This window comes from Hypanus sabinus, chromosome 2 (genome assembly GCF_030144855.1).
Source record: "Hypanus sabinus isolate sHypSab1 chromosome 2, sHypSab1.hap1, whole genome shotgun sequence".
NCBI lineage: Eukaryota > Metazoa > Chordata > Chondrichthyes > Myliobatiformes > Dasyatidae > Hypanus > Hypanus sabinus.
This window is the reverse complement of record NC_082707.1, coordinates 133,516,933-133,532,765: the sequence shown is the minus strand read 5'-3', so window position 1 is coordinate 133,532,765 and position 15,833 is coordinate 133,516,933. Positions and strand designations below refer to the sequence as shown.

At 36.9% G+C, this 15,833-nt stretch overlaps 1 protein-coding gene across 11 annotated transcripts in view; it reads right to left on the bottom strand.

Moving 5' to 3' along the window:
* Window positions 1–15,833, bottom strand: part of LOC132384020 (gephyrin) — a 647,984-nt gene that overhangs the window by 245,108 nt on the left and 387,043 nt on the right. The window contains exon 2 of one of the 11 annotated variants that reach the window (XM_059955384.1): window positions 5,017–5,056. The exons of the other annotated variants lie outside the window; for them this stretch is intronic. The gene's annotated coding sequence lies outside the window, so the exon portion shown is untranslated. The remainder of the gene's footprint in view (window positions 1–5,016; window positions 5,057–15,833) is intronic. 11 annotated transcript variants of the gene reach the window in all.

Sequence of the window (15,833 nt, the reverse complement as noted above, 5' to 3'; positions counted from 1 at the left end):
GCTCAGCTTTTTTTTCTCCAGTCCTGCCAAAGGGTCTCGGCCCGAAATGCCAACTGTATTTTTTTTCCCATAGGTGCTGCCTGGCCTGCTGAGCTCCTTCAGCATTTTATGTGTGTTGCTCAGATTTCTAGCACCTGCAGATGTTCTCTTGTATATGGTTCTGATTATTCTATTTAATATTTTTGTAAATCTCTCTCCCCTAAGAACAAGTTTGGCTTCATCAATCCTTCTGCTAGCTCCAAACTATGACCCACATTCAGTTAGAACATGAGCATATCTCCTCTGCAACATCTCCAAGAACTGAAATAATCTAAAACGTGAGAGTAAGAACAGAAACAGGAGTATACTGTATAGTCTTGTGCATTTTCTCTAACATTCAGTAAGATCATGGTTGATCTTATACCTCAATTCATCTTTATCATCCTATTCCTGTGTCCTCAACATCTTTAAGGAGGTGCAGGACAAATGTTTGTTAATTTATTCCTCTCGAGTTCCTGAATTTACTTGTCTTGTTTAATGGTTGATCAGATACTGGAATCTTTACCAAATGTGAATGGAAATTTGAGATCTCTAATCTACATAAGACATACTTCAAAGCAGAATTAGGCTATTTGGCCTAGTGATTCTGCTCTGACATTCTACCATGGCTGATTTATTATCCCTTTCAACCCAATTCTTCTGCCTTCCCATAATCTTTGATGCCCTGCCAAATCCAGAACGTATCAACCTCGGCTTCAAATATACTTAATGAATTGGCCTCCACAGCCAACAATGGCAATGAATTCCAGATTCACCACCTACTGTGTAAAGAAAATTTCTCCTCACCTCTGTTCTAAATGGACATCCCTCTATTCGGAGATGTGCCCTCTGGTCCTAGACTCTCCCACTATAGGAAACATCCTCTCCACACCGAACTTTCAATATTTGATAAGCTCCAATGAGTCCCCCCACTTCATTTTTCTAAATTCCAGTGAATAAAGGCTCAGAGCCATCAAATGCTCCGTACATGTTAACCCTTTCATTCCCGGAATAATTCTCGTCAACCTCCTCTGGATGCTCTCTCAACGTCAGCAATCTTAGATAAGGGGGCCCAAGATTGTTCACAATTCTCCATTTGCGATCTGACCAATGTCTTATGAAGTCTCAGGAACGCCCCCTTGCTCTTATATTAATACCATAAGACATAGGAGCAGAATTAGGCCATTCAGTCCATTGAGTCTGCTCCGCCATATCATCATGGCTGACTTGGATCCCACTTAATCCTGTACACTTGCCTTTTTGCCCTGACCAATCAGGAAATTATCAATTTTCACTTTAAAGATAACCACAGTCTCAGCCTTCGCAGCTGTTTGTGGCAGGGGTTCACTACTCTCTGGCTAAAATATTCCTCCTTACTTCTGTTCCAAAGGGTTGCCCTTCAATTTTGAGGCTGTGCCCTCTAGTTCTGGATACTCCTGTCATAGGAAACATCCTCTCCACATCCACTTTATCTAGTCCTTTCAACATTCAGTCAGTTTCAATGAGATTCTTCTGAATTCCAGAGCTGCCAAATGCTCCTCATATGTAAACTCCTTCATTCCTGGAATCATCCTTGTGAACCTCCTCTGGACCCTCTCCAACGACAACACACAACTTTTGAGATATTGGCCCAAAACTATTGATAATACTCCAAGTGTGGCCTGACTAGCAGCTTATAAAGCATCAGCATTATCTCCTTGCTTTTATATTCTATTTCCCTTGAAATAGGGGTTGTATTGAGAGTATCCTGAGCAGCTTCATCACTGCCTGGTTCGGAAATTGCACCATCTTGGATCACAAGACCCTGCAGTGGATAGTAAGGTCAGCTGAGAAGATCACTGGGGTCTCTCTTCCCGCCATTATGGACATTTACACTACACGCTGCATCCGCAAAGCAAACCGTATTACGATGGACCCCACACACTCCTCATACAAACTCTTCTCCCTCCTGCTGCCTGGGAAAAGGCACCAAAGTATTCAGGCTCTCACGACCAGACTATGTGACAGTTTCTTCTCCCAAGCAATCAGACTCCTCAATACCCAGAACTTGGACTGATACCTTACTGCCCTAATGTCTTGTTTATTATTTATTGTAATGCCTGCACTGTTTTGTGCAATCTATATAGTCCTGGGTAGGTCTGTAGTCTAGTGTAGTTTTCTTTTCTGTGTTGTTTTTTACGTAGTTCAGTCTAGTTTTTATATTGTGTCATGTAACACCATGGTCCTGAAAAACGTTGTCTCATTTTTACTACTGTACCAGCAGTTATGGTCGAAAGTGACTTGACTTGACTTGAAATGAATGCCAACATTGCATTTGCCTTCTTTGCCACAGATTCAACCTGTAAATTAACTTACTGGGAATCTTGCACAAGGACTCCTTTTCTCCCCCATTTAGGTAATAGTCTGCACATTTGTTCCTTTTATCAAAATGCATTATCATACATTTCCCAACACTGTATTCTACCATTTTTTTGCACATTCTTCCAATTTGTCTTAGTCCTGCAATCACGTTACTTCCTCAGCACCACTTAACCCTCCATCCATCTTCGCATCATCTGCAAACTTTTCCATAAAGCCAACAATTCCATTATCTAAATGGACATTGAACCCGTGAACACTACCTAGCTTTTTATTATATATTCTGCTTTTGCACTATTTTTAATCTATTCAATATATGCATACTGTAATTGATATATCATTGAAAAACAATGTGAAAAGTAGCGGTCCCAATACTGACCCCCTGAGAAACACATCTAGTTACTGTGAGCCAAACAGAAAAGGCCCCTTTTATTCCCACTCGCTGCTACCTGCCTGTCAGTTATTCCATGCGAGTATCTTTCCTGTAATGCCATGGGATTTTATCTTGTTAAACAGCCACATGTGTAGCACTTTATCAAAAACCTTCTGAAAATCCAAGTAAATGACATCCACTGCCTCTTCTTTGTCCATGCTGCTTGTTAATTCCTGGAAGAACTCTAAGAGATTTGTCAAGCAAGATTTTCCTAGACAGAAACCATGTTGACTTTGACTTATTTTATCATAAGTCTCCAAGTAACCAAGTATTATAATCCCCCTGAAATGAATGCTATCATTGTATTTACCTTCCTTACCACTGACCCAACCTGCAAATTAACCTTTAGGAAATCCTGCACAAGGACTCCCAAGTCGTTCTGCTCTTCTGATTTAGAATCTTCTCCCCATGTAGAAAATAATCTTAATCCTTCTACCAAAGTGCATGACCATATACTTCCCTCCACTGTATTCTATCTTCCACTTCTTCGCCCAATCTCCAAATCTGTCTAAGTCCTTCTGCAGACTCCTGGCTTCCTCAACACTACCTGCCCTTCCACCTATCTTCACATTGTGATAGCCTCAGTTTTCTGACGACTTCAAATAATTTTCATATAAGTAAGCAGATGTTAATACCTGGTTTAAGTACAATTTCCTACTCAAGCATTACAGTAATCTGTTTATAATTAAATTACAAACCAGGTTTTACTAAATAGAATCAGATTTATTATCATCAGTATATGCTGTGAAATTTGTTAACTTAGCTGCAGCAGTTCAATGCAATACATAATATAGAAGAAAAAATAATAAAAATAAATATGTCAATTATGGTATATGTATATTGAATAGATTAAAAATAGTGCAAAAGCAGAATATATATTAAAAAGCTAGGTAGTGTTCATGGGTTCAATGTCCATTTAGGAATCAGATGGTAGAGGGGAAGAAGCTGTTCCTGAGTTGCTGACTGTGTGCCTTCAGGCTTCTGTACCTCCTACCTGATAGTACAGTGAGAAAGGGGCATGCCCTGGGTGCTGGTGGTCCTTAATAATGGCTGCTGCCTTTCTGAGACACCACTCCTTGAGGATGTCCTGGGTACTTTGTAGGCTAGCACCCAAGATGGAGCCGACTAAATTTATAACCCTCTGCAGCTTCTTTCAGTCCTATGCAGTGGCATCTCCCCCCCCCCCCCCCCACCCCCCGTCCAGACAGTGATGCAGCCTGTCAGAATGCTCTCCATGGTACATCTATAAAAGTTTGAGTGCATTTGTTGAAATACCAAATCTTTTCAAACTCCTAATGAAGTATAGTTGCTGTCTTGCTGCATCGATATGTTGGGACCAGGCTACATCCTCAGAGATCTTGACACCCAGGAACTTGAAACTGCTCACTCTCTCCACTTCTGATCCCTCTATGAGGAATGATAGATGTTCATTTGTTTTACCCTTCCTGAAGTCCACAATCAGCTCTTCCGTCTTACTGATGTTGAGTGCAAGGTTGTTGCTGCACCACCACTCCACTAGTTGGTATATCTTTCATTATTAAAATAAAATTGCTAGAGAATCACTTCTTTACTAACACAAACAGGTGGACTCCATCCTCCCACCCACCTCCACCTCAAGTACATGAGATTCAGGCTGAAAGATCATATTTAAAAACATTAATAAGAAAAGCATTGGAAAATCAATAGAGCTTGCAACTGGAATTAAGAAGCCTGGAATCACATTGATTACTTTGAATTGAAGTATTAATTACTTGAAAGAATGTGCAATATCCCAGAGATTAAGAAAGTTACTTACTCATATACAAATATAGAAATCAAAAATTTGTTATCAGATGAAGATTTGCAATGTATTATGTAGTGTTATACATTGTGTGCAGTAATGGGGAAAAGATTAAGTCTTTCACTCTGTTTCTAAGATGAAGCCTTCTTTTTCAGCATTATACTAAAATCCTTAGGAACATGACATCTCTGTCTGGTAAGATTTTTTATGAAGGTTACAATGAAATGATCAATATAAAGAAATAGAAATATCCTGATGGAAAAAGAGCTCTGAATCAATACTAATCAAAAATCTGTTTTGGAAATCAGAGACTTAATTAGACATCTTCAGCTTTTTCTTGGATCATTAATCCCACTGCCAATAGAACTCTATCCAATCTCTGATTTAATTTACATTAATGATTTTCATTATGCCATCAGTGACTCACCAACTTAATCAAGACTTAGAAAGATCAGCGGTAAATACATCTGCAGGGAGCAGAAGAGTTAATTCTGTTAGCAATTCTTAATTGACTTTCAAAGTACATTTTTCATTCACAACTGCTCACTGCCTGTCAAGTTTTTGATAATTCCACTGAGGCAGACATTAGGAAAAATATAAGTTACTAAATTGCTGCTACTTTATTCTCACAGCTCCTCCAATGATACAATATATTTTCTCTGGTAAGGAGTATTACAATAAAACCAATAAGGAAAACATAGAAACAAGGGGATTGAGATGTGTTATTACTGTCATGGGAATGTGCATTGATAATTCAACATCAAACATTCTTTCATAAATACACAATTTATTTATGAAGAATTGTTTTGACTTCTTTGAATCATTTAATTGGATAGCAGAAAATGAATACAACTGAAATCCAAAGCTAAAAATTTATTTTTGTAAAAATAGCATTTGGACCGGAAATGAACAATATTTGCCAATCAAATCTGGAAAATGACCTTTTAAAACTCTCAGCCACAAAGCACCATTCCTTTTGCCCAATTTTCTGAAAGATATACTTCTCTCCCAAGCTTGTGGTCAGCTCTGGACAAACAAGCAAAATCAATCTGCTATTTTGTAATATTGAAAAAAATTCTCAATGGTCAACATTTTTGGTTAAAAATTGAAACTCAAAAAGACATAATATGATTAAACACATTGTTGTTGAATCATTTGTGTCACCATTTAAGATGAATGACTAGTGATATCAAGCAAAGTTATGTTGAGTATGTCAGCTTATACGACCAAGACCCGTTTGGTCAAGACACAATTGAAACGGGAGAGTCAGTTCTGCCCCTACTGAGCCAAGAGAGACAACAGCATTGGCAGGAACTGTTAGAAAACACAGACATGACCAAGAACAGTAAGAAGGCATGGGCAACTGTTCGGAAACTCAACTGAAGACAATAGATCACCACAGAGAATTGTTGCTGTGAGATTTCCTGGTGGCGGCTGATGGTAGCAGCAATCTCCCGTTGCTCCAACTCTAATTATCTTACTATTTCCAACCTGTCTTGAAACTTCCTTTTTAAGTGATATTTTTCCATTATGGCTACATCAAGGGGTGGCAGAGGTACTAAAAATGAAGATCCTCCTGCTTCTTTGGATTCTATTATGGATTTGCTACAAAGTCATACATGAGAAGCCTCTGAGAAGTTTCAGCAATTCAGCCCTGAATTTAAACAAATAGATGGTAAATTGGATTCTAATCTGCAAACTCTTAATGAATACGATAAACGTATAAAAAGTAGTGAAGCAAAATTGTCGTCTCTGGAAACGGAAGTGGATAAACTGCAAAAGTTTTGTGAAAAGCAATCGAAGTCCAACGAAAAGTTAAGACAGAAGATTATCAACATAGAAAATAATAGAAGTAACAACCTACGGGTTTTGGGTCATGAAGAATTAATCAAAGGTAATCATCCTATGGAATTCTTTGCAAACTTTCTGCAAGAATTATTTCTGGAAATTTTGCCATCTTTGCCTATGATTGATTGAGTTCACAGGTCTCCCGTATTTATAATTCCTAACAGAGATAGACCAAGATTGGTAATAATTTGTTTTCATGAATATAAAACAAAGGAACTGTTAATATGCGAATCTCGTCGAAGAGGCATGATTAATTTTTGAGGTGGCAGGATTAGAATTGTTGAAGATTACTCGCCTGAGGTTATGCAGGAACGTGCTAAGTTCAAAGAAGTTATGTTTGAGTTTTTTAACAATGGTTTTAAACCCTCCCTTCGCTATCCAGCTCATCTCAGAATCACACTTAAAAACGGTACTTTCGAAAGGTTTCATTTGACTGCTGAAGCACAGAGGTTTTTAAAATCCGAAGGCCAGCTGGTTAGTTTGTTCTTACATGAAGACACAAGATTAAATGAGAAACTTTTAATTCTCAAATCCCATCGAAGGGTCATGATTCATTATGGATAGGGTGGAATATTAGATTCTCAAAGATTATTTGCTTGAGGTTATGCAGGAACGTGCTAAATGTAAACAAGCTTTGTTGAAATTTTTTAACAAGGGTTTTAACATGTCCTTTGGCTACCCAGTTTGACTGAGAATCTCATTAAAGATGGACCCTTCAAATGGTTTCATTTGAACGCTGAAGCCAAAAGATTTTTTTTAAATTTGAAAGCTAACTACTTAGCCTGTTTTTTCATGAAGATATAAGATTAAATGTTTAATGTCTTTCTGTATGAATAATGGTTTCTTTTACTTTTGGTAAAGCTAACTAATTTCCTTTTGTATTTTTGACATATGAGAATTGAATTTCTAGTCTGGAGATTGTTTAGTTTAGGTTGGAATATAAACAACTTTGTAACTAATTGGAACAATCACCAGGTTTTTTGGGGGGGGGTTGTCCGTAGTTGTAGATGCCAGCTTTCTATTGGTCAGTTTTCCTTCTTTGGGAGGTGGGTGGGGGGGGGGGGATTTTTTTTCTCAGAAGCTGGTTTCGAATTTTTTTTAGCCAACTTTTCACTTAGCTACCTCCACCTATCTTTGTATCATCAGCAAACTTAGCTACAAAGCCATCTATTCCATAATCCAAATTGTTGATACACGACGTAAAAAGAAGAGGCCCCAACATGGACCCCTGTGGAACACTACTGGTAACCAGCAGCCAACCAGAATGGGATCCCTTTATTCCCACTCTCTGTTTCCTGCCAATCAACCAATGCTCTATCCATCTATGTAACTTTCCCATAGTTCCATGGGCTCTTATCTTGTTTAGCAGCCTCATGTGCGGCACCTTGTGAAAGGCCTTCTGAAAATCCAAATACACAACATCCACTGCATCTCCCTTGCCTAGCCTACTTGTAATTTCCTCAAAAAATTGCACTAGGTTTGTCAGGCAGGAATTTCCTTTAAGGAAACCATGCTGAATTCTGCCTATCTTGTCATATGCCTCCAGGTACTCCTAAACCTCATCCTTAACAATTGACTCCAACAACATCCCAACCACCGATGTCAAGCTAACAGGTTTATAATTTCCTTTTTGCTTCCTTGCCCCCTTCTTAAATAGTGGAGTGACATTTACAATCTTCCAGTCCTCCAGAACCAGGCCAGAATCTATCGACTTTTGAAAGGTCATTGCTAATGCCTCCACAATCTCCACTGCTACTTCCTTCAGAACACGAGGGTGCATTCCATCTGCTCCAGGAGATTTACCTACTCTTAGACTATTATTTTATTTTTTTTACACAAAAAACTCACATCCACAAATGTGATAACCTACGATTTTTTAGCCGTTGGAACGGACTTTGTTTTCATTCAATTTTTCAGGCCAAATCTAGAGGAGTTTTGATTCTTACAGATAATGCACTTTCCTTTGTCCAATATAAAGTAGTGTCTGATACTAATGGACATTTCGTTACTAGTTTCAGGAAAACTAGATAATAAATTAATAGTATTCGCCAACGTGCATGCCCCAAATGTAAATGATCCAGGATTCTTTGAGCGATTTTTTCGTTTTTACCAGATCTGAGTCTTTATTCTTTGTTGATGGGAGGAGATTTTAACTGCTGGCTAGACCCAATTTTAGACTGATCATCTTCTAAACCAGTGTCTCTTAATAAATCAGCTTCGTTTATTCAATATTTTTTATTGAAATGTGGTATTGTTGATATTTGCTGTTTCTTACGTCCTTTAGATAGAGAGTACTCATTTTTTTTCTCATGTTCATCATACATATTCCAGGATTGATTATTTTTTTACTGATAGTCAAATTCCATCAGTTCGTTCCTGTGAATATAAAGAGCTTGCTGTTTCAGATCATGCTCCTGGACTTCTAACTTTAAATCTCCCTGGTCTTCTTCAAACAAACAGAATATGGCATTTTAATACAACTTTCTTATCTGATAAGGAATTTAAAAAATTTCTGGAGGCATATTATTTTGTTTTTTGAAGAGATTAAAAAAGAGCCTTCTAATCTTATTCTATGGGATACTTTCAAGGCCTATATTAGAGGCCAAATTATTTCTTATACTGTGTTAAGAATAAAGCTAATAAAAAAGAGTTGAATTAGCAAATCAATTGAAACAATTAGATCGAAAATATGCTATAGCTCCAGATCCTGTTTTATATAAAAGATGTGTTGAAGTTAAAACTAAAATCGATCTTTTGTTAACATATCCAATTAAAACTAAACTTCTTAAAGATAAAACTCAATTTTACATTCATGGAGATAAATCGGGCAAAGTATTGGCCAGCCAATTAAGAGCTTCTCTAGTTAAACAACATATTAAAGAAATTTGCAAAACTAATGGTGATAGGACAACTGATCACTCTGAAATAAATGATACCTTTAGAGAATTCTATTCTAAACTTCATAGTTCTCATTCACCTAAAGACAATATTGTAATGAATAATTTTCTAGATCAATTAAATATCCCTGCACTTTCTGCAGATAATTGTAAAAAGAAAGACTTTCTTCATATGAAGTCTTTCTTCAGACTTTCTTCATATGAAGAAAGACTGGATCGACTAGGCTTATACTTACTGGAATTGAGAAGATTGAGGGGGGATCTTATTGAAACGTATAAAATTCTAAAGGGATTGGACAGGCTAGATGCAGAAAGATTGTTTCCAATGTTGGGGAAGTCCAGAACGAGGGGTCACAGTTTAAGGATAAAGGGGAAGCCTTTTAGGACCGAGATGAGGAAAAACTTCTTCACCCAGAGAGTGGTGAATCTGTGGAATTCTCTGCCACAGGAAACAGTTGAGGCCGGTTCATTGGCTATACTTAAGAGGAAGTTAGATATGGCCCTTGCGGCTAAAGGGATCGGGGATATGGAGAGAAAGCAGGTACAGGGTTCTGAGTTGGATGATCAGCCATGATCATACTGAATGGTGGTGCAGGTTCGAAGGGCCGAATGCCCTACTCCTGCACCTATTTTCTATGTTTCTATGTAAACAGATGGATCAACCCACTTCTTATGACGGAATTGCCGAGGCAATTCATTACACTCGGGGAAGTCCCCAGGTCCAGATGGATTTTCTGGAGAATTTTATAAGGCTTTCTCTTCATTAAAGTTATAGTTAGTCTTTCTGGATTCTTTCAAATTGGTTAGCTTGCCTCAATCTTTCAATGAAGTCTCTATTTCACTTATCCTAAAGAAGAACAAGGACCCAACTGAATGCTCTACATCTAGGCCAGTTTTAGCCAGTTTTCAGGATATAAATTGAACCTACTTAAGAGTGAATTATTTCCTTTAATTAATTTGGTATCAATTAATACTAATCTCCCTTTTAAAGTTGTAAGGAATCAATTTACTTATTTGGGTGTAACATTCACTAAGAATTACAAACACCAGTTTAAAGAAAACTTCCTTACTTTATTGAATCATGTATCATTAAATTGGTCATCTCTTTCAATTTGGTTGATTGGATGAATTAATTCTGTTAAAATGAATATTCTTCCTAAATTTAAATATCTTTTTCAGGCTTTACCCGTTTTTATTCCTAAATCCTATTTTGACTCTCTTTATTTTATTTTATCCTCTTATATATGAAAAAATAAATGTCCTCGTTTAAATAAAGTTCATCTTCAAAAATCTAAAAAGTCTGGAGGTTTAGCCTTACCTAATTTAGCTTTTATTACTGGGCAATTAATACATCTTACATTTTGGCTATATTATATTAATTGTGTAGATTGTCTGGTATGGTTTCTTTAGAAACTAACTCTGTTAATAAATTTTCTATTATTTCTCTTCTTGGATCCTCACTTCCTTTATTTGTAAGTAAATTAACTGATAATTTAATAGTTAAACATACTCTGAGGATCTGGATACAATTTAGAAAACACTTTGGTTTATTGAGATTTTCCCTTTCAAGTCCCATTTATTCTAATTTTTTTAAACCCTCCATGACTGATTTAGTTTTTAAAGAATGGGACAGGTTGGGTATTAAATGTTTTTAGGATTTGTTTGTTGGAGGAAACCTTTTCTCATTTAAACAGTTGTCAGCTAAATATAGCTTAACCAAAACTCACTTTTTTAGATATTTACAAATCAGAGACTTTTTAAGATCTCAATTATGTACATTTCCTATAAGCTCAGATAAAAATTTACCAGATGTAATTTTTAGTTTGACGCCTTTTCAAAATGGTTCAATAGCTAACATTTATGGTATGTTAATGGAGATGAGGAATGTTCCTTTAAACAAAATTTAAGAATCTCTGGGAACAAGATCAATATCTGAGGAAACTTGGAATGAAAATTTTAAACTGGTTAATACTTCTTTGCTATGTGTTCATCATTCCCTCATACAATTTAAGGTGGTACATAGAGCTCATATGACTGAGGATAAGCTATCTCATTTTTATTCAGGTATATCTCCTAACTGTGATAGACATAATAATGGAGAACCTTCATTAATTCATATGTCTTAGACTTGTCCGAATCTTGAAAAATATTGGAAGGAAGTTTTTCAAACTTTTTCCTTACTTTTTAAAGTCAATTTTAAGCCTAACCCTCTGACGGCTCTATTCGATATTGTTGCAGGACAAGATATTAAGCTGAAGGCATCTGATTTACATATTTTGGCCTTTAGCTATTTTATAGCTAGGAGGATGCTTTTGTTTAAATGGAAAGATGTTTTCTCATGCTCAATGGTTATGCGACGTTTTGTCATGTTTAGATTTAGAGAAGATTCATTGTTCAATTTCTGAATCTCGTCAAGACTTTCAAACAACGTGGGGACCTTTTCTGAATTATTTTCAAAAAATTCATTGTTTAAACTCAGATTTTGGCTATTACTAATTTTTATTATAAGAGAAGGTATTTTACCTTCTTTTGTCCTTAATGAACAGCTTCAGTCTTGGTAGGGGTTAGATTATTTTTTTTGTAATAAATTAGTATAGTTTGATATAACTATTGATTAACTTATAGGAATACGGGGTAATAAGATTGTTATTATGAACAGATATAATGTGATTGCTAGGTTTTTTTTAATCTTTATTGACCTTTTATATACACTTTCTCGTACTCTGTATTCTTCTATGTAGAAACTAATAAAAATATTGGAAAAGAGAATTGCTGCTGTAACACCCAATCAGGTTGCCCACCAACTAATACTAAATGGTTGACCAAATAATAAAGAATAGAGGCAAAAGAAAAAGCAACATCAGGAGATGGAGTCAGCTCTCTCAAATGGGAATAACAACTTCCCACCTCTCACCCTAGAAGAATTAAAGGATGAAGTATCACAGCTATAATCCAACAAAGCTGCTGGCATAGATGGGATTCTTAATGAATTCCTTAAACATCTGGACCAAAAGCACACCACTGGCTTCTGTCCCTTTTTAACTGCTGGCTAAGATCATTAAAAATATCTAAAAACTGGAGAAGAGCCAAAGTTGTTATTCTCCTAAAACCCAAAAAAGACCTCAACATTCCTAAAAATGACAGACCGATTTCCTTGCTCTGCACCCTCTATAAACTCTACAAGAGACTTATACTGAAAAGAATATCCCTCTTAGTCGAAGGTCTTCTAACACCAGACCAAGCTGGGTTCAGGCCAAGCCGCTCTTGCTGCTGTCAAGTCCTGAACTCAACCCAGTATACTGAGGATGGCTTTGAAATGCGACAAATTTCAGGGGCAGTATTCATTGACTTAATAGCAGCATACGACACTGTGAATCACAGAGGCGTTCTACTGAAATTATCTAAAATGTTAAAGAACAAAACGACAGTCAAAGTAATAGGGAGCCTCCTAGAAAATCACAGATTTTATGTAGAAATGAATGGAATTAAGAATAGGAGGCATCCACAAAAGAACGGACTACCACAGGGATCAGTCCTGGCATCTCTACTATTTAATGTTTACACAAATGACCAACCAATCTTTCCTTACACACGCAGGTTTACCTATGCAGACGACCTATGCATAGAAACACAAGCTAACTCCTTCCAAGAAGTTGAAGTACGACTTACAGCAGTCCTCGAAGCAATAAAGCAGTATTATGAAAAGTGGTCTCTGAACCCAAATTCATCAAAAACTCAAGTGTGTGCATTCTACCTGAGGAATCGAGAAGCAGCTCAGAAATTCAAGATCTTCTGGTATGAGAAGGAGCTCGAACACCATCTGACTCCAATTTACCTGAGTGTGACACTGGATAGGACGCTCTCATTTGCCACACACATCCAAAAAGTTTGAGGGAAAGTTGGCTCGCGCAATTCTCTCTTGAAAAAATTAGCAGGCACGAAATGAGGAGCTAATGCTCACACACTTAGATCAACTGCCCTAGCACTCTGCTATGCACCTGCAGAATACTGTGCACCTGTGTGGGGCAGATCAGCCCATGTGAAGAAAATAGACCTGTTGCTTAATGAAGCCTGCTGAATAATCATGGGCACACTGCGCCCCACACCCACTAGCATCATTTAGACTTGCAGGCATTGCTCCTCCAGAGATCCAAAGAAACACTACAATAAAAACTGAAAAAGGTAAACAGTCCTGACGAAGGGTCTCTGCCCAAAAAATTGACTGTTCATTTCCATGGATGCTGCCCGACCTACTGAGTTCCTCCAGTGTGTTGTGCATGTCCCACCGAAATGTTGCCAGACGGGGGCACTGCTTGACAGATGGAAATGGTGCACTCTCAACAGAACGAGAACAGGAGCTTGTAGGACAGGAGACGATATGGTGAAGTGGGATTTAAAGACTAGCGAATCCTGTGAGTGTGGTGAAAGGGTGCAGAACATTGAACATGTTCTGCACAACTGCCCACTCTCACCTGATTTAGCTGACACTGACCTGCTCAACATCAAGCAAACAACACTAAATAAAAACACAAAATGCTGGCAGAACTCAGCAGGCCAGACAGCATCCATGGGAGGAGGTACTGATGAAGGGTTTCGGCCCGAAGCGTCGTGACTACCTCCTCCCATAGATGCTGTCTGGCCTGCTGAGTTCTGCCAGCATTTTGTGTTTTTATTTATTTCCAGCATCTGCAGATTCACTCGTGTTGCCAAACAACACTAGGGGGGTGGAGTTTCAAGATGGCGACGTAAACATCTGCCTTTTAGGCGCTCTTCACTTTTCTAACTATAATCACCCTTTAATCTAATCTTTTCGAATTTAATCAAATGAGTTGATATTTTCGATTGACTTTTTTTTCTTTTAAAACTATATTTGATCTAACTTTGCCGAACTTAAAATGGCTACAAGTAAGAAATCGTCTAAGGAGCCTTTATCTGTTGAAACAATTTCTAATCTTCTGGACACTAAACTTGCAGGTTTGGATAACAAGCTGCAAAGTAAAATGGCAAGTTTGGAAAGTAAAATGGCAAGTTTGGAAAACACGTTTACCACGAAAATGTCTGAACTTGAAGGAGCTGTTAAATCGCTTGATACTAAGTTTCAGTCGCAGGCATCGGTTATTCAGCGGCATGAAGATAAGTTGGCGACTCTTGAAAAATTAATTGTTGAAAAAGTACGTACAATTGAAGTGTTGGATAAGAAGGTACAATCGACTCTTAAGACTGTAGATCAGTATAAGTTTAAAATTTCTGATCTCGAAAATCGATCTCGCAGACAGAATTTGCGTATTATCAGGTTTTCCGAAAAAGTTGAGTCCGGTGATTTAACTGAATTTTTCTCTAATTTACTCTGGGAAATTTTCGGTGATGAAGGTTTGCAAACTAAACCTGTTATTGACCGTGCTCACAGAGTTGCGAGGTTTTCGTCTATGGCTGATAAACCTCGAGCGGTGATTGTTCGCCTTCATTATCCTCGTGAGAAAGAGCTTTTAATTCGATTAGCTCGTAAAAAAGGTATGATTTCCTACAAAAACTTTCAATTTCGAATTGTTGAAGACTATTCTTATGAAGTAATGAAAGCCAGAATCGCTTTTAAACCAGTGATGGCAGAGATTCATTCGATTGGACTTAGACAAGCTTTAATGTACCCAGCGAAGCTTAGAATTGTGCTGCCCGACAACAGTCAACGATTTTTCAACACTCTGGAAGAAGCGAAGAAATTTGTTGAAGAATTTCGATCTTCTACTGCAACTTGAACTATGTGTTAAGTGGAAGATTTTTCGGAGAGAGGATATCTTTCTATTTTAAGTTTTAACCTATGAAGTTGGGTTATAACTTTTTATTTTTTGATCTATGGGTCCGGTTTTTTTTACTAGCATCATTGTTTATAGATGTTCTTTTTAATTTTGATAATATTCTTTTTTTTCTTTCTGTTTTGGTTATATATGTTTATATTTTGCATTAATGATTTATCTTTTTTTTTAAGATGTTTATTTTTCCCGTAAGATTCTGTTTTTTACAAGCATTTATCTGTTTGCCTGTACTCAGATATGGGACGAATGTTTTGGATTTTTGGTTTTTTTTATATATATGTTGTACTGTTTATTATATCCCTTTTTTTTAAATGTTATTTTGTCTTTTAACAGATCGCTGAACTCACTTTTGTATTTAGTAATATGGCTTTTTCAAAATGGCGTTTCTTCTTCCCATAAGTCTTTGCTCTCGAAACGTCATCTTGTATTTGAATATGGGATTTTTTTTTAAAGGTATATTACACTTTTAAATTTTGACGTTTATACCTTTTTTTTATTAATGATTGTTGTATTATATTAGTTTTTTTTTATTCTGATTGATATATATTTTTTTTTGCAACTCTATATTTTAATTTGGGTGATATATAGTTTTCTTTTAATCTTTTTTTTTATAGAGCTGCCATCTTGAAATGGGGGTAATATTAGTATTAGATTATGCGCCTGCCGCTTGGCTTTTTTTCGAAGGGTGG